At 47.9% G+C, this 26,547-nt stretch overlaps 18 non-coding genes across 18 annotated transcripts; all 18 read left to right on the forward strand.

Annotated features, from left to right (window-relative positions):
- Positions 1-1,194: 1,194 nt before the first annotated feature.
- Positions 1,195-1,385, forward strand: LOC142685505 (U2 spliceosomal RNA). The gene has a single exon (XR_012854979.1). It is a non-coding gene; the product is annotated as a U2 spliceosomal RNA (small nuclear RNA).
- Positions 1,386-2,665: 1,280 nt separating this feature from the next.
- LOC142685518 (U2 spliceosomal RNA) lies at positions 2,666-2,856 on the forward strand. Its single transcript, XR_012854990.1, has one exon. It is a non-coding gene; the product is annotated as a U2 spliceosomal RNA (small nuclear RNA).
- Positions 2,857-4,128: 1,272 nt separating this feature from the next.
- On the forward strand, positions 4,129-4,319 carry LOC142685530 (U2 spliceosomal RNA). The gene has a single exon (XR_012855001.1). It is a non-coding gene; the product is annotated as a U2 spliceosomal RNA (small nuclear RNA).
- A 1,284-nt stretch (positions 4,320-5,603) lies between these two features.
- LOC142685542 (U2 spliceosomal RNA) lies at positions 5,604-5,794 on the forward strand. Its single transcript, XR_012855012.1, has one exon. It is a non-coding gene; the product is annotated as a U2 spliceosomal RNA (small nuclear RNA).
- A 1,272-nt stretch (positions 5,795-7,066) lies between these two features.
- On the forward strand, positions 7,067-7,257 carry LOC142685554 (U2 spliceosomal RNA). Its single transcript, XR_012855023.1, has one exon. It is a non-coding gene; the product is annotated as a U2 spliceosomal RNA (small nuclear RNA).
- A 1,300-nt stretch (positions 7,258-8,557) lies between these two features.
- LOC142685566 (U2 spliceosomal RNA) lies at positions 8,558-8,748 on the forward strand. The gene has a single exon (XR_012855034.1). It is a non-coding gene; the product is annotated as a U2 spliceosomal RNA (small nuclear RNA).
- Positions 8,749-10,028: 1,280 nt separating this feature from the next.
- Positions 10,029-10,219, forward strand: LOC142685629 (U2 spliceosomal RNA). The gene has a single exon (XR_012855091.1). It is a non-coding gene; the product is annotated as a U2 spliceosomal RNA (small nuclear RNA).
- Positions 10,220-11,503: 1,284 nt separating this feature from the next.
- Positions 11,504-11,694, forward strand: LOC142685630 (U2 spliceosomal RNA). The gene has a single exon (XR_012855092.1). It is a non-coding gene; the product is annotated as a U2 spliceosomal RNA (small nuclear RNA).
- Positions 11,695-12,986: 1,292 nt separating this feature from the next.
- Positions 12,987-13,177, forward strand: LOC142685578 (U2 spliceosomal RNA). Its single transcript, XR_012855045.1, has one exon. It is a non-coding gene; the product is annotated as a U2 spliceosomal RNA (small nuclear RNA).
- Positions 13,178-14,477: 1,300 nt separating this feature from the next.
- On the forward strand, positions 14,478-14,668 carry LOC142685590 (U2 spliceosomal RNA). Its single transcript, XR_012855056.1, has one exon. It is a non-coding gene; the product is annotated as a U2 spliceosomal RNA (small nuclear RNA).
- A 1,296-nt stretch (positions 14,669-15,964) lies between these two features.
- LOC142685646 (U2 spliceosomal RNA) lies at positions 15,965-16,147 on the forward strand. Its single transcript, XR_012855107.1, has one exon. It is a non-coding gene; the product is annotated as a U2 spliceosomal RNA (small nuclear RNA).
- Positions 16,148-17,431: 1,284 nt separating this feature from the next.
- LOC142685602 (U2 spliceosomal RNA) lies at positions 17,432-17,622 on the forward strand. The gene has a single exon (XR_012855067.1). It is a non-coding gene; the product is annotated as a U2 spliceosomal RNA (small nuclear RNA).
- A 1,276-nt stretch (positions 17,623-18,898) lies between these two features.
- Positions 18,899-19,089, forward strand: LOC142685614 (U2 spliceosomal RNA). The gene has a single exon (XR_012855078.1). It is a non-coding gene; the product is annotated as a U2 spliceosomal RNA (small nuclear RNA).
- Positions 19,090-20,385: 1,296 nt separating this feature from the next.
- LOC142685628 (U2 spliceosomal RNA) lies at positions 20,386-20,576 on the forward strand. The gene has a single exon (XR_012855090.1). It is a non-coding gene; the product is annotated as a U2 spliceosomal RNA (small nuclear RNA).
- Positions 20,577-21,845: 1,269 nt separating this feature from the next.
- On the forward strand, positions 21,846-22,036 carry LOC142685640 (U2 spliceosomal RNA). Its single transcript, XR_012855101.1, has one exon. It is a non-coding gene; the product is annotated as a U2 spliceosomal RNA (small nuclear RNA).
- A 1,280-nt stretch (positions 22,037-23,316) lies between these two features.
- Positions 23,317-23,507, forward strand: LOC142685650 (U2 spliceosomal RNA). The gene has a single exon (XR_012855109.1). It is a non-coding gene; the product is annotated as a U2 spliceosomal RNA (small nuclear RNA).
- A 1,284-nt stretch (positions 23,508-24,791) lies between these two features.
- LOC142685651 (U2 spliceosomal RNA) lies at positions 24,792-24,982 on the forward strand. The gene has a single exon (XR_012855110.1). It is a non-coding gene; the product is annotated as a U2 spliceosomal RNA (small nuclear RNA).
- Positions 24,983-26,274: 1,292 nt separating this feature from the next.
- LOC142685652 (U2 spliceosomal RNA) lies at positions 26,275-26,465 on the forward strand. The gene has a single exon (XR_012855111.1). It is a non-coding gene; the product is annotated as a U2 spliceosomal RNA (small nuclear RNA).
- The last annotated feature ends 82 nt before the right edge of the window (positions 26,466-26,547 follow it).

Raw genomic sequence — 26,547 nt, forward strand, 5'->3', positions numbered from 1 at the left:
AAGAAGAAGTAAGGGTATGTTCACACGGCCAAATTTCAGACGTATACGAGGCGTATTATGCCTCGTTTTACGTCTGAAAATATGGCTACAATACGTCGGCAAACATCTGCCCATTCATTTGAATGGGTTTGCCGACGTACTGTGCAGACGACCTGTTATTTACGAGTCGTCGTTTGACAGCTGTCAAACGACGACCCGTAAATTTACTGCCTCGGCAAAGAAGTGCAGGGCACTTCTTTGCCACGTAATTTGAGCCGTTCTTCATTAAAATCAATGAAGCACGGCTCAAGGTTTACGAGCGTCTCAGACGCCTCGTAAATTACGAGGAGGAGCTTTTACGTGTGAAACGAGGCAGCTGTTAACAGTCTGTCTTTTCACACGTAACTGCCTCTCAGCGTGTGAACATACCCTAAGAATTGCAGTTGCAACAAAGCCTTGCTTGCCTACAAAGAGAGCAGCAATTTGGATTTGTTACTATGTTACCTAGAAGAATAACAAACTGTGCAAGGATGGAGGTTGTAGGAGCAAGGAGAAGTTGTCTGTAAAGTTGGTGGATGCCTATTTTCCATTTTGCAGTCCCTTGTCTCCCTCTTGTGGCCTCCTGGAGGCAACTAGCTGTGCAAAAAAAAGACAGCCTGGCGGCCGGCTGTTGCAGTGTTGCCCTCTCAGGCAACACTGAGTGACTGACTGAGCCTCACCGTCTTATATAAAGTTCAGACGGAACTTTGCACGTGTCATAGTGGAGCCCTCAGGATTCCAGAGCCAGCTTTCTGACATCATAATGGGGCCTCAGAGATAAAAGCCTGGGCCCAGGCAGTGTTGGTCAGTGCTGCTCAGCAGGCAGCACTGGACTGGACTGGATTACAGCTGATACAAGGTGTGAAGGAACAAGGGGTGGCTGTGGGCATGCACTTGCTGCCGCTGCCAGTGTTTATCTGCATGGCAGCAGGGCATTTGGGCGTTGCCAGGAAGGCGTTTTTATGTAGATTCCTCCTCTTTCAGCACTGCATTGTGGTGCAAGCAAAAGAAGCAAATCCTGTCTGGCTTCCTCTCCGGCCTTTATTCACCTCCCGTGTAGCTGTGAGTGTGTGAGCCTGCAGGGCCCCATGGAATTGCCTAGAAGTAGGCTGAATCGCTGCAAGGGCTGAACAGCAGTATCGGGCAGGCTCGGGCAACGCGCGGCCCGTTCGGGTTATCGCTTCTCGGCCTTTTGGCTAAGATCAAGTGTAGTATCTGTTCTTATCAGTTTAATATCTGATACGTCCCCTATCTGGGGACCATATATTAAATGGATTTTTAGAACAGGGAGATGGAAATAGAGCTTGCTCTGTCCACTCCACGCATTGACCTGGTATTGCAGTATTTCCAGGACCGGTGCACCCTTTCCTTATGTGTTGACTAAAAGCAGATTCCAAAAGTGTTTTTTGTCTTTGCTATTGTTTCTGTCTTTCTGAAGGGATCTCCCCTTTTAATCCCATTATTTCAACACCTGTTGGACAATGCATGAGTGATAATGAGCTCATTGATTAAATGCAATTAATGAATAGATTGCCACCTCTTGTTGTGTGTCGTCTGTGTTTCTGTGTTTCCGGCATTTCACATTGGAACACCTCATTCACCTTCCTTGTCTTCTCTCCGCCCTCCCTTTTAGGTAAGTTAAAGAGCTGCACCTGAGCCAGCCACTGATTGATTGATTGATTGATTGATTGATTGATTGATTGATTGATGCAGCACAACAGTCAAATAGTGGAGTGGAGTAGGGGAACAGCAAACAGCCAATAAAGCAGCCCGCCCGCTCGCCTGCCCGCCACAATGGACCTACCTGTGTACACTAGATGGATGTGATGGAATGTACTGTCGTCCCTACATTTCAAGAAGAAGTAAGAATTGCAGTTGCAACAAAGCCTTGCTTGCCTACAAAGAGAGCAGCAATTTGGATTTGTTACTATGTTACCTAGAAGAATAACAAACTGTGCAAGGATGGAGGTTGTAGGAGCAAGGAGAAGTTGTCTGTAAAGTTGGTGGATGCCTATTTTCCATTTTGCAGTCCCTTGTCTCCCTCTTGTGGCCTCCTGGAGGCAACTAGCTGTGCAAAAAAAAGACAGCCTGGCGGCCGGCTGTTGCAGTGTTGCCCTCTCAGGCAACACTGAGTGACTGACTGAGCCTCACCGTCTTATATAAAGTTCAGACGGAACTTTGCACGTGTCATAGTGGAGCCCTCAGGATTCCAGAGCCAGCTTTCTGACATCATAATGGGGCCTCAGAGATAAAAGCCTGGGCCCAGGCAGTGTTGGTCAGTGCTGCTCAGCAGGCAGCACTGGACTGGACTGGATTACAGCTGATACAAGGTGTGAAGGAACAAGGGGTGGCTGTGGGCATGCACTTGCTGCCGCTGCCAGTGTTTATCTGCATGGCAGCAGGGCATTTGGGCGTTGCCAGGAAGGCGTTTTTATGTAGATTCCTCCTCTTTCAGCACTGCATTGTGGTGCAAGCAAAAGAAGCAAATCCTGTCTGGCTTCCTCTCCGGCCTTTATTCACCTCCCGTGTAGCTGTGAGTGTGTGAGCCTGCAGGGCCCCATGGAATTGCCTAGAAGTAGGCTGAATCGCTGCAAGGGCTGAACAGCAGTATCGGGCAGGCTCGGGCAACGCGCGGCCCGTTCGGGTTATCGCTTCTCGGCCTTTTGGCTAAGATCAAGTGTAGTATCTGTTCTTATCAGTTTAATATCTGATACGTCCCCTATCTGGGGACCATATATTAAATGGATTTTTAGAACAGGGAGATGGAAATAGAGCTTGCTCTGTCCACTCCACGCATTGACCTGGTATTGCAGTATTTCCAGGACCGGTGCACCCTTTCCTTATGTGTTGACTAAAAGCAGATTCCAAAAGTGTTTTTTGTCTTTGCTATTGTTTCTGTCTTTCTGAAGGGATCTCCCCTTTTAATCCCATTATTTCAACACCTGTTGGACAATGCATGAGTGATAATGAGCTCATTGATTAAATGCAATTAATGCATAGATTGCCACCTCTTGTTGTGTGTCGTCTGTGTTTCTGTGTTTCCGGCATTTCACATTGGAACACCTCATTCACCTTCCTTGTCTTCTCTCCGCCCTCCCTTTTAGGTAAGTTAAAGAGCTGCACCTGAGCCAGCCACTGATTGATTGATTGATTGATTGATTGATTGATTGATGCAGCACAACAGTCAAATAGTGGAGTGGAGTAGGGGAACAGCAAACAGCCAATAAAGCAGCCCGCCCGCTCGCCTGCCCGCCACAATGGACCTACCTGTGTACACTAGATGGATGTGATGGAATGTACTGTCGTCCCTACATTTCAAGAAGAAGTAAGAATTGCAGTTGCAACAAAGCCTTGCTTGCCTACAAAGAGAGCAGCAATTTGGATTTGTTACTATGTTACCTAGAAGAATAACAAACTGTGCAAGGATGGAGGTTGTAGGAGCAAGGAGAAGTTGTCTGTAAAGTTGGTGGATGCCTATTTTCCATTTTGCAGTCCCTTGTCTCCCTCTTGTGGCCTCCTGGAGGCAACTAGCTGTGCAAAAAAAAGACAGCCTGGCGGCCGGCTGTTGCAGTGTTGCCCTCTCAGGCAACACTGAGTGACTGACTGAGCCTCACCGTCTTATATAAAGTTCAGACGGAACTTTGCACGTGTCATAGTGGAGCCCTCAGGATTCCAGAGCCAGCTTTCTGACATCATAATGGGGCCTCAGAGATAAAAGCCTGGGCCCAGGCAGTGTTGGTCAGTGCTGCTCAGCAGGCAGCACTGGACTGGACTGGATTACAGCTGATACAAGGTGTGAAGGAACAAGGGGTGGCTGTGGGCATGCACTTGCTGCCGCTGCCAGTGTTTATCTGCATGGCAGCAGGGCATTTGGGCGTTGCCAGGAAGGCGTTTTTATGTAGATTCCTCCTCTTTCAGCACTGCATTGTGGTGCAAGCAAAAGAAGCAAATCCTGTCTGGCTTCCTCTCCGGCCTTTATTCACCTCCCGTGTAGCTGTGAGTGTGTGAGCCTGCAGGGCCCCATGGAATTGCCTAGAAGTAGGCTGAATCGCTGCAAGGGCTGAACAGCAGTATCGGGCAGGCTCGGGCAACGCGCGGCCCGTTCGGGTTATCGCTTCTCGGCCTTTTGGCTAAGATCAAGTGTAGTATCTGTTCTTATCAGTTTAATATCTGATACGTCCCCTATCTGGGGACCATATATTAAATGGATTTTTAGAACAGGGAGATGGAAATAGAGCTTGCTCTGTCCACTCCACGCATTGACCTGGTATTGCAGTATTTCCAGGACCGGTGCACCCTTTCCTTATGTGTTGACTAAAAGCAGATTCCAAAAGTGTTTTTTGTCTTTGCTATTGTTTCTGTCTTTCTGAAGGGATCTCCCCTTTTAATCCCATTATTTCAACACCTGTTGGACAATGCATGAGTGATAATGAGCTCATTGATTAAATGCAATTAATGAATAGATTGCCACCTCTTGTTGTGTGTCGTCTGTGTTTCTGTGTTTCCGGCATTTCACATTGGAACACCTCATTCACCTTCCTTGTCTTCTCTCCGCCCTCCCTTTTAGGTAAGTTAAAGAGCTGCACCTGAGCCAGCCACTGATTGATTGATTGATTGATTGATTGATTGATTGATTGATTGATTGATGCAGCACAACAGTCAAATAGTGGAGTGGAGTAGGGGAACAGCAAACAGCCAATAAAGCAGCCCGCCCGCTCGCCTGCCCGCCACAATGGACCTACCTGTGTACACTAGATGGATGTGATGGAATGTACTGTCGTCCCTACATTTCAAGAAGAAGTAAGAATTGCAGTTGCAACAAAGCCTTGCTTGCCTACAAAGAGAGCAGCAATTTGGATTTGTTACTATGTTACCTAGAAGAATAACAAACTGTGCAAGGATGGAGGTTGTAGGAGCAAGGAGAAGTTGTCTGTAAAGTTGGTGGATGCCTATTTTCCATTTTGCAGTCCCTTGTCTCCCTCTTGTGGCCTCCTGGAGGCAACTAGCTGTGCAAAAAAAAGACAGCCTGGCGGCCGGCTGTTGCAGTGTTGCCCTCTCAGGCAACACTGAGTGACTGACTGAGCCTCACCGTCTTATATAAAGTTCAGACGGAACTTTGCACGTGTCATAGTGGAGCCCTCAGGATTCCAGAGCCAGCTTTCTGACATCATAATGGGGCCTCAGAGATAAAAGCCTGGGCCCAGGCAGTGTTGGTCAGTGCTGCTCAGCAGGCAGCACTGGACTGGACTGGATTACAGCTGATACAAGGTGTGAAGGAACAAGGGGTGGCTGTGGGCATGCACTTGCTGCCGCTGCCAGTGTTTATCTGCATGGCAGCAGGGCATTTGGGCGTTGCCAGGAAGGCGTTTTTATGTAGATTCCTCCTCTTTCAGCACTGCATTGTGGTGCAAGCAAAAGAAGCAAATCCTGTCTGGCTTCCTCTCCGGCCTTTATTCACCTCCCGTGTAGCTGTGAGTGTGTGAGCCTGCAGGGCCCCATGGAATTGCCTAGAAGTAGGCTGAATCGCTGCAAGGGCTGAACAGCAGTATCGGGCAGGCTCGGGCAACGCGCGGCCCGTTCGGGTTATCGCTTCTCGGCCTTTTGGCTAAGATCAAGTGTAGTATCTGTTCTTATCAGTTTAATATCTGATACGTCCCCTATCTGGGGACCATATATTAAATGGATTTTTAGAACAGGGAGATGGAAATAGAGCTTGCTCTGTCCACTCCACGCATTGACCTGGTATTGCAGTATTTCCAGGACCGGTGCACCCTTTCCTTATGTGTTGACTAAAAGCAGATTCCAAAAGTGTTTTTTGTCTTTGCTATTGTTTCTGTCTTTCTGAAGGGATCTCCCCTTTTAATCCCATTATTTCAACACCTGTTGGACAATGCATGAGTGATAATGAGCTCATTGATTAAATGCAATTAATGAATAGATTGCCACCTCTTGTTGTGTGTCGTCTGTGTTTCTGTGTTTCCGGCATTTCACATTGGAACACCTCATTCACCTTCCTTGTCTTCTCTCCGCCCTCCCTTTTAGGTAAGTTAAAGAGCTGCACCTGAGCCAGCCACTGATTGATTGATTGATTGATTGATTGATTGATTGATGCAGCACAACAGTCAAATAGTGGAGTGGAGTAGGGGAACAGCAAACAGCCAATAAAGCAGCCCGCCCGCTCGCCTGCCCGCCACAATGGACCTACCTGTGTACACTAGATGGATGTGATGGAATGTACTGTCGTCCCTACATTTCAAGAAGAAGTAAGAATTGCAGTTGCAACAAAGCCTTGCTTGCCTACAAAGAGAGCAGCAATTTGGATTTGTTACTATGTTACCTAGAAGAATAACAAACTGTGCAAGGATGGAGGTTGTAGGAGCAAGGAGAAGTTGTCTGTAAAGTTGGTGGATGCCTATTTTCCATTTTGCAGTCCCTTGTCTCCCTCTTGTGGCCTCCTGGAGGCAACTAGCTGTGCAAAAAAAAGACAGCCTGGCGGCCGGCTGTTGCAGTGTTGCCCTCTCAGGCAACACTGAGTGACTGACTGAGCCTCACCGTCTTATATAAAGTTCAGACGGAACTTTGCACGTGTCATAGTGGAGCCCTCAGGATTCCAGAGCCAGCTTTCTGACATCATAATGGGGCCTCAGAGATAAAAGCCTGGGCCCAGGCAGTGTTGGTCAGTGCTGCTCAGCAGGCAGCACTGGACTGGACTGGATTACAGCTGATACAAGGTGTGAAGGAACAAGGGGTGGCTGTGGGCATGCACTTGCTGCCGCTGCCAGTGTTTATCTGCATGGCAGCAGGGCATTTGGGCGTTGCCAGGAAGGCGTTTTTATGTAGATTCCTCCTCTTTCAGCACTGCATTGTGGTGCAAGCAAAAGAAGCAAATCCTGTCTGGCTTCCTCTCCGGCCTTTATTCACCTCCCGTGTAGCTGTGAGTGTGTGAGCCTGCAGGGCCCCATGGAATTGCCTAGAAGTAGGCTGAATCGCTGCAAGGGCTGAACAGCAGTATCGGGCAGGCTCGGGCAACGCGCGGCCCGTTCGGGTTATCGCTTCTCGGCCTTTTGGCTAAGATCAAGTGTAGTATCTGTTCTTATCAGTTTAATATCTGATACGTCCCCTATCTGGGGACCATATATTAAATGGATTTTTAGAACAGGGAGATGGAAATAGAGCTTGCTCTGTCCACTCCACGCATTGACCTGGTATTGCAGTATTTCCAGGACCGGTGCACCCTTTCCTTATGTGTTGACTAAAAGCAGATTCCAAAAGTGTTTTTTGTCTTTGCTATTGTTTCTGTCTTTCTGAAGGGATCTCCCCTTTTAATCCCATTATTTCAACACCTGTTGGACAATGCATGAGTGATAATGAGCTCATTGATTAAATGCAATTAATGAATAGATTGCCACCTCTTGTTGTGTGTCGTCTGTGTTTCTGTGTTTCCGGCATTTCACATTGGAACACCTCATTCACCTTCCTTGTCTTCTCTCCGCCCTCCCTTTTAGGTAAGTTAAAGAGCTGCACCTGAGCCAGCCACTGATTGATTGATTGATTGATTGATTGATTGATTGATTGATTGATTGATTGATTGATTGATTGATGCAGCACAACAGTCAAATAGTGGAGTGGAGTAGGGGAACAGCAAACAGCCAATAAAGCAGCCCGCCCGCTCGCCTGCCCGCCACAATGGACCTACCTGTGTACACTAGATGGATGTGATGGAATGTACTGTCGTCCCTACATTTCAAGAAGAAGTAAGAATTGCAGTTGCAACAAAGCCTTGCTTGCCTACAAAGAGAGCAGCAATTTGGATTTGTTACTATGTTACCTAGAAGAATAACAAACTGTGCAAGGATGGAGGTTGTAGGAGCAAGGAGAAGTTGTCTGTAAAGTTGGTGGATGCCTATTTTCCATTTTGCAGTCCCTTGTCTCCCTCTTGTGGCCTCCTGGAGGCAACTAGCTGTGCAAAAAAAAGACAGCCTGGCGGCCGGCTGTTGCAGTGTTGCCCTCTCAGGCAACACTGAGTGACTGACTGAGCCTCACCGTCTTATATAAAGTTCAGACGGAACTTTGCACGTGTCATAGTGGAGCCCTCAGGATTCCAGAGCCAGCTTTCTGACATCATAATGGGGCCTCAGAGATAAAAGCCTGGGCCCAGGCAGTGTTGGTCAGTGCTGCTCAGCAGGCAGCACTGGACTGGACTGGATTACAGCTGATACAAGGTGTGAAGGAACAAGGGGTGGCTGTGGGCATGCACTTGCTGCCGCTGCCAGTGTTTATCTGCATGGCAGCAGGGCATTTGGGCGTTGCCAGGAAGGCGTTTTTATGTAGATTCCTCCTCTTTCAGCACTGCATTGTGGTGCAAGCAAAAGAAGCAAATCCTGTCTGGCTTCCTCTCCGGCCTTTATTCACCTCCCGTGTAGCTGTGAGTGTGTGAGCCTGCAGGGCCCCATGGAATTGCCTAGAAGTAGGCTGAATCGCTGCAAGGGCTGAACAGCAGTATCGGGCAGGCTCGGGCAACGCGCGGCCCGTTCGGGTTATCGCTTCTCGGCCTTTTGGCTAAGATCAAGTGTAGTATCTGTTCTTATCAGTTTAATATCTGATACGTCCCCTATCTGGGGACCATATATTAAATGGATTTTTAGAACAGGGAGATGGAAATAGAGCTTGCTCTGTCCACTCCACGCATTGACCTGGTATTGCAGTATTTCCAGGACCGGTGCACCCTTTCCTTATGTGTTGACTAAAAGCAGATTCCAAAAGTGTTTTTTGTCTTTGCTATTGTTTCTGTCTTTCTGAAGGGATCTCCCCTTTTAATCCCATTATTTCAACACCTGTTGGACAATGCATGAGTGATAATGAGCTCATTGATTAAATGCAATTAATGAATAGATTGCCACCTCTTGTTGTGTGTCGTCTGTGTTTCTGTGTTTCCGGCATTTCACATTGGAACACCTCATTCACCTTCCTTGTCTTCTCTCCGCCCTCCCTTTTAGGTAAGTTAAAGAGCTGCACCTGAGCCAGCCACTGATTGATTGATTGATTGATTGATTGATTGATTGATTGATTGATGCAGCACAACAGTCAAATAGTGGAGTGGAGTAGGGGAACAGCAAACAGCCAATAAAGCAGCCCGCCCGCTCGCCTGCCCGCCACAATGGACCTACCTGTGTACACTAGATGGATGTGATGGAATGTACTGTCGTCCCTACATTTCAAGAAGAAGTAAGAATTGCAGTTGCAACAAAGCCTTGCTTGCCTACAAAGAGAGCAGCAATTTGGATTTGTTACTATGTTACCTAGAAGAATAACAAACTGTGCAAGGATGGAGGTTGTAGGAGCAAGGAGAAGTTGTCTGTAAAGTTGGTGGATGCCTATTTTCCATTTTGCAGTCCCTTGTCTCCCTCTTGTGGCCTCCTGGAGGCAACTAGCTGTGCAAAAAAAAGACAGCCTGGCGGCCGGCTGTTGCAGTGTTGCCCTCTCAGGCAACACTGAGTGACTGACTGAGCCTCACCGTCTTATATAAAGTTCAGACGGAACTTTGCACGTGTCATAGTGGAGCCCTCAGGATTCCAGAGCCAGCTTTCTGACATCATAATGGGGCCTCAGAGATAAAAGCCTGGGCCCAGGCAGTGTTGGTCAGTGCTGCTCAGCAGGCAGCACTGGACTGGACTGGATTACAGCTGATACAAGGTGTGAAGGAACAAGGGGTGGCTGTGGGCATGCACTTGCTGCCGCTGCCAGTGTTTATCTGCATGGCAGCAGGGCATTTGGGCGTTGCCAGGAAGGCGTTTTTATGTAGATTCCTCCTCTTTCAGCACTGCATTGTGGTGCAAGCAAAAGAAGCAAATCCTGTCTGGCTTCCTCTCCGGCCTTTATTCACCTCCCGTGTAGCTGTGAGTGTGTGAGCCTGCAGGGCCCCATGGAATTGCCTAGAAGTAGGCTGAATCGCTGCAAGGGCTGAACAGCAGTATCGGGCAGGCTCGGGCAACGCGCGGCCCGTTCGGGTTATCGTTTCTCGGCCTTTTGGCTAAGATCAAGTGTAGTATCTGTTCTTATCAGTTTAATATCTGATACGTCCCCTATCTGGGGACCATATATTAAATGGATTTTTAGAACAGGGAGATGGAAATAGAGCTTGCTCTGTCCACTCCACGCATTGACCTGGTATTGCAGTATTTCCAGGACCGGTGCACCCTTTCCTTATGTGTTGACTAAAAGCAGATTCCAAAAGTGTTTTTTGTCTTTGCTATTGTTTCTGTCTTTCTGAAGGGATCTCCCCTTTTAATCCCATTATTTCAACACCTGTTGGACAATGCATGAGTGATAATGAGCTCATTGATTAAATGCAATTAATGAATAGATTGCCACCTCTTGTTGTGTGTCGTCTGTGTTTCTGTGTTTCCGGCATTTCACATTGGAACACCTCATTCACCTTCCTTGTCTTCTCTCCGCCCTCCCTTTTAGGTAAGTTAAAGAGCTGCACCTGAGCCAGCCACTGATTGATTGATTGATTGATTGATTGATTGATTGATTGATTGATTGATGCAGCACAACAGTCAAATAGTGGAGTGGAGTAGGGGAACAGCAAACAGCCAATAAAGCAGCCCGCCCGCTCGCCTGCCCGCCACAATGGACCTACCTGTGTACACTAGATGGATGTGATGGAATGTACTGTCGTCCCTACATTTCAAGAAGAAGTAAGAATTGCAGTTGCAACAAAGCCTTGCTTGCCTACAAAGAGAGCAGCAATTTGGATTTGTTACTATGTTACCTAGAAGAATAACAAACTGTGCAAGGATGGAGGTTGTAGGAGCAAGGAGAAGTTGTCTGTAAAGTTGGTGGATGCCTATTTTCCATTTTGCAGTCCCTTGTCTCCCTCTTGTGGCCTCCTGGAGGCAACTAGCTGTGCAAAAAAAAGACAGCCTGGCGGCCGGCTGTTGCAGTGTTGCCCTCTCAGGCAACACTGAGTGACTGACTGAGCCTCACCGTCTTATATAAAGTTCAGACGGAACTTTGCACGTGTCATAGTGGAGCCCTCAGGATTCCAGAGCCAGCTTTCTGACATCATAATGGGGCCTCAGAGATAAAAGCCTGGGCCCAGGCAGTGTTGGTCAGTGCTGCTCAGCAGGCAGCACTGGACTGGACTGGATTACAGCTGATACAAGGTGTGAAGGAACAAGGGGTGGCTGTGGGCATGCACTTGCTGCCGCTGCCAGTGTTTATCTGCATGGCAGCAGGGCATTTGGGCGTTGCCAGGAAGGCGTTTTTATGTAGATTCCTCCTCTTTCAGCACTGCATTGTGGTGCAAGCAAAAGAAGCAAATCCTGTCTGGCTTCCTCTCCGGCCTTTATTCACCTCCCGTGTAGCTGTGAGTGTGTGAGCCTGCAGGGCCCCATGGAATTGCCTAGAAGTAGGCTGAATCGCTGCAAGGGCTGAACAGCAGTATCGGGCAGGCTCGGGCAACGCGCGGCCCGTTCGGGTTATCGTTTCTCGGCCTTTTGGCTAAGATCAAGTGTAGTATCTGTTCTTATCAGTTTAATATCTGATACGTCCCCTATCTGGGGACCATATATTAAATGGATTTTTAGAACAGGGAGATGGAAATAGAGCTTGCTCTGTCCACTCCACGCATTGACCTGGTATTGCAGTATTTCCAGGACCGGTGCACCCTTTCCTTATGTGTTGACTAAAAGCAGATTCCAAAAGTGTTTTTTGTCTTTGCTATTGTTTCTGTCTTTCTGAAGGGATCTCCCCTTTTAATCCCATTATTTCAACACCTGTTGGACAATGCATGAGTGATAATGAGCTCATTGATTAAATGCAATTAATGAATAGATTGCCACCTCTTGTTGTGTGTCGTCTGTGTTTCTGTGTTTCCGGCATTTCACATTGGAACACCTCATTCACCTTCCTTGTCTTCTCTCCGCCCTCCCTTTTAGGTAAGTTAAAGAGCTGCACCTGAGCCAGCCACTGATTGATTGATTGATTGATTGATTGATTGATTGATTGATTGATTGATTGATTGATGCAGCACAACAGTCAAATAGTGGAGTGGAGTAGGGGAACAGCAAACAGCCAATAAAGCAGCCCGCCCGCTCGCCTGCCCGCCACAATGGACCTACCTGTGTACACTAGATGGATGTGATGGAATGTACTGTCGTCCCTACATTTCAAGAAGAAGTAAGAATTGCAGTTGCAACAAAGCCTTGCTTGCCTACAAAGAGAGCAGCAATTTGGATTTGTTACTATGTTACCTAGAAGAATAACAAACTGTGCAAGGATGGAGGTTGTAGGAGCAAGGAGAAGTTGTCTGTAAAGTTGGTGGATGCCTATTTTCCATTTTGCAGTCCCTTGTCTCCCTCTTGTGGCCTCCTGGAGGCAACTAGCTGTGCAAAAAAAAGACAGCCTGGCGGCCGGCTGTTGCAGTGTTGCCCTCTCAGGCAACACTGAGTGACTGACTGAGCCTCACCGTCTTATATAAAGTTCAGACGGAACTTTGCACGTGTCATAGTGGAGCCCTCAGGATTCCAGAGCCAGCTTTCTGACATCATAATGGGGCCTCAGAGATAAAAGCCTGGGCCCAGGCAGTGTTGGTCAGTGCTGCTCAGCAGGCAGCACTGGACTGGACTGGATTACAGCTGATACAAGGTGTGAAGGAACAAGGGGTGGCTGTGGGCATGCACTTGCTGCCGCTGCCAGTGTTTATCTGCATGGCAGCAGGGCATTTGGGCGTTGCCAGGAAGGCGTTTTTATGTAGATTCCTCCTCTTTCAGCACTGCATTGTGGTGCAAGCAAAAGAAGCAAATCCTGTCTGGCTTCCTCTCCGGCCTTTATTCACCTCCCGTGTAGCTGTGAGTGTGTGAGCCTGCAGGGCCCCATGGAATTGCCTAGAAGTAGGCTGAATCGCTGCAAGGGCTGAACAGCAGTATCGGGCAGGCTCGGGCAACGCGCGGCCCGTTCGGGTTATCGCTTCTCGGCCTTTTGGCTAAGATCAAGTGTAGTATCTGTTCTTATCAGTTTAATATCTGATACGTCCCCTATCTGGGGACCATATATTAAATGGATTTTTAGAACAGGGAGATGGAAATAGAGCTTGCTCTGTCCACTCCACGCATTGACCTGGTATTGCAGTATTTCCAGGACCGGTGCACCCTTTACTTATGTGTTGACTAAAAGCAGATTCCAAAAGTGTTTTTTGTCTTTGCTATTGTTTCTGTCTTTCTGAAGGGATCTCCCCTTTTAATCCCATTATTTCAACACCTGTTGGACAATGCATGAGTGATAATGAGCTCATTGATTAAATGCAATTAATGAATAGATTGCCACCTCTTGTTGTGTGTCGTCTGTGTTTCTGTGTTTCCGGCATTTCACATTGGAACACCTCATTCACCTTCCTTGTCTTCTCTCCGCCCTCCCTTTTAGGTAAGTTAAAGAGCTGCACCTGAGCCAGCCACTGATTGATTGATTGATTGATTGATTGATTGATTGATTGATTGATTGATTGATTGATTGATTGATGCAGCACAACAGTCAAATAGTGGAGTGGAGTAGGGGAACAGCAAACAGCCAATAAAGCAGCCCGCCCGCTCGCCTGCCCGCCACAATGGACCTACCTGTGTACACTAGATGGATGTGATGGAATGTACTGTCGTCCCTACATTTCAAGAAGAAGTAAGAATTGCAGTTGCAACAAAGCCTTGCTTGCCTACAAAGAGAGCAGCAATTTGGATTTGTTACTATGTTACCTAGAAGAATAACAAACTGTGCAAGGATGGAGGTTGTAGGAGCAAGGAGAAGTTGTCTGTAAAGTTGGTGGATGCCTATTTTCCATTTTGCAGTCCCTTGTCTCCCTCTTGTGGCCTCCTGGAGGCAACTAGCTGTGCAAAAAAAAGACAGCCTGGCGGCCGGCTGTTGCAGTGTTGCCCTCTCAGGCAACACTGAGTGACTGACTGAGCCTCACCGTCTTATATAAAGTTCAGACGGAACTTTGCACGTGTCATAGTGGAGCCCTCAGGATTCCAGAGCCAGCTTTCTGACATCATAATGGGGCCTCAGAGATAAAAGCCTGGGCCCAGGCAGTGTTGGTCAGTGCTGCTCAGCAGGCAGCACTGGACTGGACTGGATTACAGCTGATACAAGGTGTGAAGGAACAAGGGGTGGCTGTGGGCATGCACTTGCTGCCGCTGCCAGTGTTTATCTGCATGGCAGCAGGGCATTTGGGCGTTGCCAGGAAGGCGTTTTTATGTAGATTCCTCCTCTTTCAGCACTGCATTGTGGTGCAAGCAAAAGAAGCAAATCCTGTCTGGCTTCCTCTCCGGCCTTTATTCACCTCCCGTGTAGCTGTGAGTGTGTGAGCCTGCAGGGCCCCATGGAATTGCCTAGAAGTAGGCTGAATCGCTGCAAGGGCTGAACAGCAGTATCGGGCAGGCTCGGGCAACGCGCGGCCCGTTCGGGTTATCGCTTCTCGGCCTTTTGGCTAAGATCAAGTGTAGTATCTGTTCTTATCAGTTTAATATCTGATACGTCCCCTATCTGGGGACCATATATTAAATGGATTTTTAGAACAGGGAGATGGAAATAGAGCTTGCTCTGTCCACTCCACGCATTGACCTGGTATTGCAGTATTTCCAGGACCGGTGCACCCTTTCCTTATGTGTTGACTAAAAGCAGATTCCAAAAGTGTTTTTTGTCTTTGCTATTGTTTCTGTCTTTCTGAAGGGATCTCCCCTTTTAATCCCATTATTTCAACACCTGTTGGACAATGCATGAGTGATAATGAGCTCATTGATTAAATGCAATTAATGAATAGATTGCCACCTCTTGTTGTGTGTCGTCTGTGTTTCTGTGTTTCCGGCATTTCACATTGGAACACCTCATTCACCTTCCTTGTCTTCTCTCCGCCCTCCCTTTTAGGTAAGTTAAAGAGCTGCACCTGAGCCAGCCACTGATTGATTGATTGATTGATTGATTGATTGATTGATTGATTGATTGATTGATTGATTGATGCAGCACAACAGTCAAATAGTGGAGTGGAGTAGGGGAACAGCAAACAGCCAATAAAGCAGCCCGCCCGCTCGCCTGCCCGCCACAATGGACCTACCTGTGTACACTAGATGGATGTGATGGAATGTACTGTCGTCCCTACATTTCAAGAAGAAGTAAGAATTGCAGTTGCAACAAAGCCTTGCTTGCCTACAAAGAGAGCAGCAATTTGGATTTGTTACTATGTTACCTAGAAGAATAACAAACTGTGCAAGGATGGAGGTTGTAGGAGCAAGGAGAAGTTGTCTGTAAAGTTGGTGGATGCCTATTTTCCATTTTGCAGTCCCTTGTCTCCCTCTTGTGGCCTCCTGGAGGCAACTAGCTGTGCAAAAAAAAGACAGCCTGGCGGCCGGCTGTTGCAGTGTTGCCCTCTCAGGCAACACTGAGTGACTGACTGAGCCTCACCGTCTTATATAAAGTTCAGACGGAACTTTGCACGTGTCATAGTGGAGCCCTCAGGATTCCAGAGCCAGCTTTCTGACATCATAATGGGGCCTCAGAGATAAAAGCCTGGGCCCAGGCAGTGTTGGTCAGTGCTGCTCAGCAGGCAGCACTGGACTGGACTGGATTACAGCTGATACAAGGTGTGAAGGAACAAGGGGTGGCTGTGGGCATGCACTTGCTGCCGCTGCCAGTGTTTATCTGCATGGCAGCAGGGCATTTGGGCGTTGCCAGGAAGGCGTTTTTATGTAGATTCCTCCTCTTTCAGCACTGCATTGTGGTGCAAGCAAAAGAAGCAAATCCTGTCTGGCTTCCTCTCCGGCCTTTATTCACCTCCCGTGTAGCTGTGAGTGTGTGAGCCTGCAGGGCCCCATGGAATTGCCTAGAAGTAGGCTGAATCGCTGCAAGGGCTGAACAGCAGTATCGGGCAGGCTCGGGCAACGCGCGGCCCGTTCGGGTTATCGCTTCTCGGCCTTTTGGCTAAGATCAAGTGTAGTATCTGTTCTTATCAGTTTAATATCTGATACGTCCCCTATCTGGGGACCATATATTAAATGGATTTTTAGAACAGGGAGATGGAAATAGAGCTTGCTCTGTCCACTCCACCTGGTATTGCAGTATTTCCAGGACCGGTGCACCCTTTCCTTATGTGTTGACTAAAAGCAGATTCCAAAAGTGTTTTTTGTCTTTGCTATTGTTTCTGTCTTTCTGAAGGGATCTCCCCTTTTAATCCCATTATTTCAACACCTGTTGGACAATGCATGAGTGATAATGAGCTCATTGATTAAATGCAATTAATGAATAGATTGCCACCTCTTGTTGTGTGTCGTCTGTGTTTCTGTGTTTCCGGCATTTCACATTGGAACACCTCATTCACCTTCCTTGTCTTCTCTCCGCCCTCCCTTTTAGGTAAGTTAAAGAGCTGCACCTGAGCCAGCCACTGATTGATTGATTGATTGATTGATTGATTGATTGATTGATTGATTGATGCAGCACAACAGTCAAATAGTGGAGTGGAGTAGGGGAACAGCAAACAGCCAATAAAGCAGCCCGCCCGCTCGCCTGCCCGCCACAATGGACCTACCTGTGTACACTAGATGGATGTGATGGAATGTACTGTCGTCCCTACATTTCAAGAAGAAGTAAGAATTGCAGTTGCAACAAAGCCTTGCTTGCCTACAAAGAGAGCAGCAATTTGGATTTGTTACTATGTTACCTAGAAGAATAACAAACTGTGCAAGGATGGAGGTTGTAGGAGCAAGGAGAAGTTGTCTGTAAAGTTGGTGGATGCCTATTTTCCATTTTGCAGTCCCTTGTCTCCCTCTTGTGGCCTCCTGGAGGCAACTAGCTGTGCAAAAAAAAGACAGCCTGGCGGCCGGCTGTTGCAGTGTTGCCCTCTCAGGCAACACTGAGTGACTGACTGAGCCTCACCGTCTTATATAAAGTTCAGACGGAACTTTGCACGTGTCATAGTGGAGCCCTCAGGATTCCAGAGCCAGCTTTCTGACATCATAATGGGGCCTCAGAGATAAAAGCCTGGGCCCAGGCAGTGTTGGTCAGTGCTGCTCAGCAGGCAGCACTGGACTGGACTGGATTACAGCTGATACAAGGTGTGAAGGAACAAGGGGTGGCTGTGGGCATGCACTTGCTGCCGCTGCCAGTGTTTATCTGCATGGCAGCAGGGCATTTGGGCGTTGCCAGGAAGGCGTTTTTATGTAGATTCCTCCTCTTTCAGCACTGCATTGTGGTGCAAGCAAAAGAAGCAAATCCTGTCTGGCTTCCTCTCCGGCCTTTATTCACCTCCCGTGTAGCTGTGAGTGTGTGAGCCTGCAGGGCCCCATGGAATTGCCTAGAAGTAGGCTGAATCGCTGCAAGGGCTGAACAGCAGTATCGGGCAGGCTCGGGCAACGCGCGGCCCGTTCGGGTTATCGCTTCTCGGCCTTTTGGCTAAGATCAAGTGTAGTATCTGTTCTTATCAGTTTAATATCTGATACGTCCCCTATCTGGGGACCATATATTAAATGGATTTTTAGAACAGGGAGATGGAAATAGAGCTTGCTCTGTCCACTCCACGCATTGACCTGGTATTGCAGTATTTCCAGGACCGGTGCACCCTTTCCTTATGTGTTGACTAAAAGCAGATTCCAAAAGTGTTTTTTGTCTTTGCTATTGTTTCTGTCTTTCTGAAGGGATCTCCCCTTTTAATCCCATTATTTCAACACCTGTTGGACAATGCATGAGTGATAATGAGCTCATTGATTAAATGCAATTAATGAATAGATTGCCACCTCTTGTTGTGTGTCGTCTGTGTTTCTGTGTTTCCGGCATTTCACATTGGAACACCTCATTCACCTTCCTTGTCTTCTCTCCGCCCTCCCTTTTAGGTAAGTTAAAGAGCTGCACCTGAGCCAGCCACTGATTGATTGATTGATTGATTGATTGATTGATTGATTGATTGATTGATTGATTGATGCAGCACAACAGTCAAATAGTGGAGTGGAGTAGGGGAACAGCAAACAGCCAATAAAGCAGCCCGCCCGCTCGCCTGCCCGCCACAATGGACCTACCTGTGTACACTAGATGGATGTGATGGAATGTACTGTCGTCCCTACATTTCAAGAAGAAGTAAGAATTGCAGTTGCAACAAAGCCTTGCTTGCCTACAAAGAGAGCAGCAATTTGGATTTGTTACTATGTTACCTAGAAGAATAACAAACTGTGCAAGGATGGAGGTTGTAGGAGCAAGGAGAAGTTGTCTGTAAAGTTCCATTTTGCAGTCCCTTGTCTCCCTCTTGTGGCCTCCTGGAGGCAACTAGCTGTGCAAAAAAAAGACAGCCTGGCGGCCGGCTGTTGCAGTGTTGCCCTCTCAGGCAACACTGAGTGACTGACTGAGCCTCACCGTCTTATATAAAGTTCAGACGGAACTTTGCACGTGTCATAGTGGAGCCCTCAGGATTCCAGAGCCAGCTTTCTGACATCATAATGGGGCCTCAGAGATAAAAGCCTGGGCCCAGGCAGTGTTGGTCAGTGCTGCTCAGCAGGCAGCACTGGACTGGACTGGATTACAGCTGATACAAGGTGTGAAGGAACAAGGGGTGGCTGTGGGCATGCACTTGCTGCCGCTGCCAGTGTTTATCTGCATGGCAGCAGGGCATTTGGGCGTTGCCAGGAAGGCGTTTTTATGTAGATTCCTCCTCTTTCAGCACTGCATTGTGGTGCAAGCAAAAGAAGCAAATCCTGTCTGGCTTCCTCTCCGGCCTTTATTCACCTCCCGTGTAGCTGTGAGTGTGTGAGCCTGCAGGGCCCCATGGAATTGCCTAGAAGTAGGCTGAATCGCTGCAAGGGCTGAACAGCAGTATCGGGCAGGCTCGGGCAACGCGCGGCCCGTTCGGGTTATCGCTTCTCGGCCTTTTGGCTAAGATCAAGTGTAGTATCTGTTCTTATCAGTTTAATATCTGATACGTCCCCTATCTGGGGACCATATATTAAATGGATTTTTAGAACAGGGAGATGGAAATAGAGCTTGCTCTGTCCACTCCACGCATTGACCTGGTATTGCAGTATTTCCAGGACCGGTGCACCCTTTCCTTATGTGTTGACTAAAAGCAGATTCCAAAAGTGTTTTTTGTCTTTGCTATTGTTTCTGTCTTTCTGAAGGGATCTCCCCTTTTAATCCCATTATTTCAACACCTGTTGGACAATGCATGAGTGATAATGAGCTCATTGATTAAATGCAATTAATGAATAGATTGCCACCTCTTGTTGTGTGTCGTCTGTGTTTCTGTGTTTCCGGCATTTCACATTGGAACACCTCATTCACCTTCCTTGTCTTCTCTCCGCCCTCCCTTTTAGGTAAGTTAAAGAGCTGCACCTGAGCCAGCCACTGATTGATTGATTGATTGATTGATTGATTGATTGATTGATTGATTGATTGATTGATTGATGCAGCACAACAGTCAAATAGTGGAGTGGAGTAGGGGAACAGCAAACAGCCAATAAAGCAGCCCGCCCGCTCACCTGCCCGCCACAATGGACCTACCTGTGTACACTAGATGGATGTGATGGAATGTACTGTCGTCCCTACATTTCAAGAAGAAGTAAGAATTGCAGTTGCAACAAAGCCTTGCTTGCCTACAAAGAGAGCAGCAATTTGGATTTGTTACTATGTTACCTAGAAGAATAACAAACTGTGCAAGGATGGAGGTTGTAGGAGCAAGGAGAAGTTGTCTGTAAAGTTGGTGGATGCCTATTTTCCATTTTGCAGTCCCTTGTCTCCCTCTTGTGGCCTCCTGGAGGCAACTTGCTGTGCAAAAAAAAGACAGCCTGGCGGCCGGCTGTTGCAGTGTTGCCCTCTCAGGCAACACTGAGTGACTGACTGAGCCTCACCGTCTTATATAAAGTTCATACGGAACTTTGCACGTGTCATAGTGGAGCCCTCAGGATTCCAGAGCCAGCTTTCTGACATCATAATGGGGCCTCAGAGATAAAAGCCTGGGCCCAGGCAGTGTTGGTCAGTGCTGCTCAGCAGGCAGCACTGGACTGGACTGGATTACAGCTGATACAAGGTGTGAAGGAACAAGGGGTGGCTGTGGGCATGCACTTGCTGCCGCTGCCAGTGTTTATCTGCATGGCAGCAGGGCATTTGGGCGTTGCCAGGAAGGCGTTTTTATGTAGATTCCTCCTCTTTCAGCACTGCATTGTGGTGCAAGCAAAAGAAGCAAATCCTGTCTGGCTTCCTCTCCGGCCTTTATTCACCTCCCGTGTAGCTGTGAGTGTGTGAGCCTGCAGGGCCCCATGGAATTGCCTAGAAGTAGGCTGAATCGCTGCAAGGGCTGAACAGCAGTATCGGGCAGGCTCGGGCAACGCGCGGCCCGTTCGGGTTATCGCTTCTCGGCCTTTTGGCTAAGATCAAGTGTAGTATCTGTTCTTATCAGTTTAATATCTGATACGTCCCCTATCTGGGGACCATATATTAAATGGATTTTTAGAACAGGGAGATGGAAATAGAGCTTGCTCTGTCCACTCCACGCATTGACCTGGTATTGCAGTATTTCCAGGACCGGTGCACCCTTTCCTTATGTGTTGACTAAAAGCAGATTCCAAAAGTGTTTTTTGTCTTTGCTATTGTTTCTGTCTTTCTGAAGGGATCTCCCCTTTTAATCCCATTATTTCAACACCTGTTGGACAATGCATGAGTGATAATGAGCTCATTGATTAAATGCAATTAATGAATAGATTGCCACCTCTTGTTGTGTGTCGTCTGTGTTTCTGTGTTTCCGGCATTTCACATTGGAACACCTCATTCACCTTCCTTGTCTTCTCTCCGCCCTCCCTTTTAGGTAAGTTAAAGAGCTGCACCTGAGCCAGCCACTGATTGATTGATTGATTGATTGATTGATTGATTGATTGATTGATGCAGCACAACAGTCAAATAGTGGAGTGGAGTAGGGGAACAGCAAACAGCCAATAAAGCAGCCCGCCCGCTCGCCTGCCCGCCACAATGGACCTACCTGTGTACACTAGATGGATGTGATGGAATGTACTGTCGTCCCTACATTTCAAGAAGAAGTAAGAATTGCAGTTGCAACAAAGCCTTGCTTGCCTACAAAGAGAGCAGCAATTTGGATTTGTTACTAAGAATAACAAACTGTGCAAGGATGGAGGTTGTAGGAGCAAGGAGAAGTTGTCTGTAAAGTTGGTGGATGCCTATTTTCCATTTTGCAGTCCCTTGTCTCCCTCTTGTGGCCTCCTGGAGGCAACTAGCTGTGCAAAAAAAAGACAGCCTGGCGGCCGGCTGTTGCAGTGTTGCCCTCTCAGGCAACACTGAGTGACTGACTGAGCCTCACCGTCTTATATAAAGTTCAGACGGAACTTTGCACGTGTCATAGTGGAGCCCTCAGGATTCCAGAGCCAGCTTTCTGACATCATAATGGGGCCTCAGAGATAAAAGCCTGGGCCCAGGCAGTGTTGGTCAGTGCTGCTCAGCAGGCAGCACTGGACTGGACTGGATTACAGCTGATACAAGGTGTGAAGGAACAAGGGGTGGCTGTGGGCATGCACTTGCTGCCGCTGCCAGTGTTTATCTGCATGGCAGCAGGGCATTTGGGCGTTGCCAGGAAGGCGTTTTTATGTAGATTCCTCCTCTTTCAGCACTGCATTGTGGTGCAAGCAAAAGAAGCAAATCCTGTCTGGCTTCCTCTCCGGCCTTTATTCACCTCCCGTGTAGCTGTGAGTGTGTGAGCCTGCAGGGCCCCATGGAATTGCCTAGAAGTAGGCTGAATCGCTGCAAGGGCTGAACAGCAGTATCGGGCAGGCTCGGGCAACGCGCGGCCCGTTCGGGTTATCGCTTCTCGGCCTTTTGGCTAAGATCAAGTGTAGTATCTGTTCTTATCAGTTTAATATCTGATACGTCCCCTATCTGGGGACCATATATTAAATGGATTTTTAGAACAGGGAGATGGAAATAGAGCTTGCTCTGTCCACTCCACGCATTGACCTGGTATTGCAGTATTTCCAGGACCGGTGCACCCTTTCCTTATGTGTTGACTAAAAGCAGATTCCAAAAGTGTTTTTTGTCTTTGCTATTGTTTCTGTCTTTCTGAAGGGATCTCCCCTTTTAATCCCATTATTTCAACACCTGTTGGACAATGCATGAGTGATAATGAGCTCATTGATTAAATGCAATTAATGAATAGATTGCCACCTCTTGTTGTGTGTCGTCTGTGTTTCTGTGTTTCCGGCATTTCACATTGGAACACCTCATTCACCTTCCTTGTCTTCTCTCCGCCCTCCCTTTTAGGTAAGTTAAAGAGCTGCACCTGAGCCAGCCACTGATTGATTGATTGATTGATTGATTGATTGATTGATTGATTGATGCAGCACAACAGTCAAATAGTGGAGTGGAGTAGGGGAACAGCAAACAGCCAATAAAGCAGCCCGCCCGCTCGCCTGCCCGCCACAATGGACCTACCTGTGTACACTAGATGGATGTGATGGAATGTACTGTCGTCCCTACATTTCAAGAAGAAGTAAGAATTGCAGTTGCAACAAAGCCTTGCTTGCCTACAAAGAGAGCAGCAATTTGGATTTGTTACTATGTTACCTAGAAGAATAACAAACTGTGCAAGGATGGAGGTTGTAGGAGCAAGGAGAAGTTGTCTGTAAAGTTGGTGGATGCCTATTTTCCATTTTGCAGTCCCTTGTCTCCCTCTTGTGGCTTCCTGGAGGCAACTAGCTGTGCAAAAAAAAGACAGCCTGGCGGCCGGCTGTTGCAGTGTTGCCCTCTCAGGCAACACTGAGTGACTGACTGAGCCTCACCGTCTTATATAAAGTTCAGACGGAACTTTGCACGTGTCATAGTGGAGCCCTCAGGATTCCAGAGCCAGCTTTCTGACATCATAATGGGGCCTCAGAGATAAAAGCCTGGGCCCAGGCAGTGTTGGTCAGTGCTGCTCAGCAGGCAGCACTGGACTGGACTGGATTACAGCTGATACAAGGTGTGAAGGAACAAGGGGTGGCTGTGGGCATGCACTTGCTGCCGCTGCCAGTGTTTATCTGCATGGCAGCAGGGCATTTGGGCGTTGCCAGGAAGGCGTTTTTATGTAGATTCCTCCTCTTTCAGCACTGCATTGTGGTGCAAGCAAAAGAAGCAAATCCTGTCTGGCTTCCTCTCCGGCCTTTATTCACCTCCCGTGTAGCTGTGAGTGTGTGAGCCTGCAGGGCCCCATGGAATTGCCTAGAAGTAGGCTGAATCGCTGCAAGGGCTGAACAGCAGTATCGGGCAGGCTCGGGCAACGCGCGGCCCGTTCGGGTTATCGCTTCTCGGCCTTTTGGCTAAGATCAAGTGTAGTATCTGTTCTTATCAGTTTAATATCTGATACGTCCCCTATCTGGGGACCATATATTAAATGGATTTTTAGAACAGGGAGATGGAAATAGAGCTTGCTCTGTCCACTCCACGCATTGACCTGGTATTGCAGTATTTCCAGGACCGGTGCACCCTTTCCTTATGTGTTGACTAAAAGCAGATTCCAAAAGTGTTTTTTGTCTTTGCTATTGTTTCTGTCTTTCTGAAGGGATCTCCCCTTTTAATCCCATTATTTCAACACCTGTTGGACAATGCATGAGTGATAATGAGCTCATTGATTAAATGCAATTAATGAATAGATTGCCACCTCTTGTTGTGTGTCGTCTGTGTTTCTGTGTTTCCGGCATTTCACATTGGAACACCTCATTCACCTTCCTTGTCTTCTCTCCGCCCTCCCTTTTAGGTAAGTTAAAGAGCTGCACCTGAGCCAGCCACTGATTGATTGATTGATTGATTGATTGATTGATTGATTGATTGATTGATGCAGCACAACAGTCAAATAGTGGAGTGGAGTAGGGGAACAGCAAACAGCCAATAAAGCAGCCCGCCCGCTCGCCTGCCCGCCACAATGGACCTACCTGTGTACACTAGATGGATGTGATGGAATGTACTGTCGTCCCTACATTTCAAGAAGAAGTAAGAATTGCAGTTGCAACAAAGCCTTGCTTGCCTACAAAGAGAGCAGCAATTTGGATTTGTTACTATGTTACCTAGAAGAATAACAAACTGTGCAAGGATGGAGGTTGTAGGAGCAAGGAGAAGTTGTCTGTAAAGTTGGTGGATGCCTATTTTCCATTTTGCAGTCCCTTGTCTCCCTCTTGTGGCCTCCTGGAGGCAACTAGCTGTGCAAAAAAAAGACAGCCTGGCGGCCGGCTGTTGCAGTGTTGCCCTCTCAGGCAACACTGAGTGACTGACTGAGCCTCACCGTCTTATATAAAGTTCAGACGGAACTTTGCACGTGTCATAGTGGAGCCCTCAGGATTCCAGAGCCAGCTTTCTGACATCATAATGGGGCCTCAGAGATAAAAGCCTGGGCCCAGGCAGTGTTGGTCAGTGCTGCTCAGCAGGCAGCACTGGACTGGACTGGATTACAGCTGATACAAGGTGTGAAGGAACAAGGGGTGGCTGTGGGCATGCACTTGCTGCCGCTGCCAGTGTTTATCTGCATGGCAGCAGGGCATTTGGGCGTTGCCAGGAAGGCGTTTTTATGTAGATTCCTCCTCTTTCAGCACTGCATTGTGGTGCAAGCAAAAGAAGCAAATCCTGTCTGGCTTCCTCTCCGGCCTTTATTCACCTCCCGTGTAGCTGTGAGTGTGTGAGCCTGCAGGGCCCCATGGAATTGCCTAGAAGTAGGCTGAATCGCTGCAAGGGCTGAACAGCAGTATCGGGCAGGCTCGGGCAACGCGCGGCCCGTTCGGGTTATCGCTTCTCGGCCTTTTGGCTAAGATCAAGTGTAGTATCTGTTCTTATCAGTTTAATATCTGATACGTCCCCTATCTGGGGACCATATATTAAATGGATTTTTAGAACAGGGAGATGGAAATAGAGCTTGCTCTGTCCACTCCACGCATTGACCTGGTATTGCAGTATTTCCAGGACCGGTGCACCCTTTCCTTATGTGTTGACTAAAAGCAGATTCCAAAAGTGTTTTTTGTCTTTGCTATTGTTTCTGTCTTTCTGAAGGGATCTCCCCTTTTAATCCCATTATTTCAACACCTGTTGGACAATGCATGAGTGATAATGAGCTCATTGATTAAATGCAATTAATGAATAGATTGCCACCTCTTGTTGTGTGTCGTCTGTGTTTCTGTGTTTCCGGCATTTCACATTGGAACACCTCATTCACCTTCCTTGTCTTCTCTCCGCCCTCCCTTTTAGGTAAGTTAAAGAGCTGCACCTGAGCCAGCCACTGATTGATTGATTGATTGATTGATTGATTGATTGATTGATTGATTGATTGATTGATGCAGCACAACAGTCAAATAGTGGAGTGGAGTAGGGGAACAGCAAACAGCCAATAAAGCAGCCCGCCCGCTCGCCTGCCCGCCACAATGGACCTACCTGTGTACACTAGATGGATGTGATGGAATGTACTGTCGTCCCTACATTTCAAGAAGAAGTAAGAATTGCAGTTGCAACAAAGCCTTGCTTGCCTACAAAGAGAGCAGCAATTTGGATTTGTTACTATGTTACCTAGAAGAATAACAAACTGTGCAAGGATGGAGGTTGTAGGAGCAAGGAGAAGTTGTCTGTAAAGTTGGTGGATGCCTATTTTCCATTTTGCAGTCCCTTGTCTCCCTCTTGTGGCCTCCTGGAGGCAACTAGCTGTGCAAAAAAAAGACAGCCTGGCGGCCGGCTGTTGCAGTGTTGCCCTCTCAGGCAACACTGAGTGACTGACTGAGCCTCACCGTCTTATATAAAGTTCAGACGGAACTTTGCACGTGTCATAGTGGAGCCCTCAGGATTCCAGAGCCAGCTTTCTGACATCATAATGGGGCCTCAGAGATAAAAGCCTGGGCCCAGGCAGTGTTGGTCAGTGCTGCTCAGCAGGCAGCACTGGACTGGACTGGATTACAGCTGATACAAGGTGTGAAGGAACAAGGGGTGGCTGTGGGCATGCACTTGCTGCCGCTGCCAGTGTTTATCTGCATGGCAGCAGGGCATTTGGGCGTTGCCAGGAAGGCGTTTTTATGTAGATTCCTCCTCTTTCAGCACTGCATTGTGGTGCAAGCAAAAGAAGCAAATCCTGTCTGGCTTCCTCTCCGGCCTTTATTCACCTCCCGTGTAGCTGTGAGTGTGTGAGCCTGCAGGGCCCCATGGAATTGCCTAGAAGTAGGCTGAATCGCTGCAAGGGCTGAACAGCAGTATCGGGCAGGCTCGGGCAACGCGCGGCCCGTTCGGGTTATCGCTTCTCGGCCTTTTGGCTAAGATCAAGTGTAGTATCTGTTCTTATCAGTTTAATATCTGATACGTCCCCTATCTGGGGACCATATATTAAATGGATTTTTAGAACAGGGAGATGGAAATAGAGCTTGCTCTGTCCACTCCACGCATTGACCTGGTATTGCAGTATTTCCAGGACCGGTGCACCCTTTCCTTATGTGTTGACTAAAAGCAGATTCCAAAAGTGTTTTTTGTCTTTGCTATTGTTTCTGTCTTTCTGAAGGGATCTCCCCT

This window comes from Rhinoderma darwinii, assembly GCF_050947455.1.
Source record: "Rhinoderma darwinii isolate aRhiDar2 chromosome 5 unlocalized genomic scaffold, aRhiDar2.hap1 SUPER_5_unloc_14, whole genome shotgun sequence".
In the NCBI taxonomy this organism is placed as follows: Eukaryota; Metazoa; Chordata; class Amphibia; order Anura; family Rhinodermatidae; genus Rhinoderma; species Rhinoderma darwinii.